We start from the raw sequence: 1,181 nt of genomic DNA, 5'->3' as shown, positions 1-1,181 counted from the left end.
ACAAGGGATTCTATACTGTGGTATAAAGGATCCATATATATTTTTTTTTTCTGTGCCCTCTTCTTTGTCATATGAGCAGGAGCAAGGACAAGAATATTCTTGTTGAAGCAGATCCAGAACCTGAAAGGACTCTGAAGAGAAAACTAAGAGAAGCTAAATTACAACAATCCAGAGATAACCTTGCAGAAATTTTCGAACAGGAACAGGAGATGTCAGCCGAAAATAATAATAATGCAAGGAGGATGCTTGGTGACTTTACTGCACCTAATTCCAATTTACATGGAAGAAGCATCTCCATTCCTGCATTGGAGCAAACAACTTTGAGCTGAAACCTCAATTAGTTTCTCTGATGCAGCAGAACTGCAAGTTTCATGGACTTCCATCTGAAGATCCTTTCAGTTCTTAACTGAATTCTTGCAGATATGTGATACTGTTAAGACTAATGGAGTAGATCCTGAAGTCTACAGGCTCATGCTTTTCCCTTTTGCTGTAAGAGACAGAGCTAGATTATGGTTGGATTCTCAACCCAAAGACAGCCTGAACTCTTGGGATAAGCTGGTCATGGCTTTCTTAGCCAAGTACTTTCCTCCTCAAAAGCTGAGCAAGCTTAGAGCTGATGTTCAAACCTTCAGACAGAAAGAAGGTGAATCCCTCTATGAAGCTTGGGAAAGATACAAACAGTTGACCAAAAAGTGTCCTTCTGACATGCTTTCAGAATGGACCATCCTGGATATATTCTATGATGGTTTATCTGAGCTATCAAAAATGTCACTGGACACTTCTGCAGGTGGATATATTCACCTAAAGAAAACGCCTACAGAAGCTCAAGAACTCATTGACATGGTTGCAAATAACCAGTTCATGTACACTTCTGAAAGGAATCCTGTGAATAATGGGACGCCTATGAAGAAGGTGATGACAAGTCATCTTAGCCTATTTTAACTAGTCTTTTTCTTTTGTTTTCATTAGAATTATGCACTTTCTTGAGCTACAAGCAAGCCAATTAGGTAGATTTTCATGTTTCCTTTGATTTAATCAACCATGTATAATTCATGCTATTTCATGAGGTTTTATACTATAATTGTCACATATTATGAAAGAATGAATATCTCATGATTTTAAACATAGCTTTGATGTGTTTGGTTGATTAATGATAGGTGAAGAAAGCTTGGAGAAAGGTT

At 37.7% G+C, this 1,181-nt stretch overlaps 1 non-coding gene across 1 annotated transcript; it reads right to left on the bottom strand.

The window, feature by feature from the left end:
* Positions 1–603: 603 nt before the first annotated feature.
* Positions 604–711, bottom strand: LOC112724610 (small nucleolar RNA R71). Its single transcript, XR_003163765.1, has one exon. It is a non-coding gene; the product is annotated as a small nucleolar RNA R71 (small nucleolar RNA).
* Between the last annotated feature and the right edge of the window lie 470 nt (positions 712–1,181).

The sequence above is a fragment of the Arachis hypogaea genome, chromosome 11 (genome assembly GCF_003086295.3).
Source record: "Arachis hypogaea cultivar Tifrunner chromosome 11, arahy.Tifrunner.gnm2.J5K5, whole genome shotgun sequence".
NCBI classification, from domain to species: Eukaryota; Viridiplantae; Streptophyta; class Magnoliopsida; order Fabales; family Fabaceae; genus Arachis; species Arachis hypogaea.
Note: the sequence above shows the minus strand (reverse complement) of the source record. Positions and strands in the feature narration are given on the sequence as shown.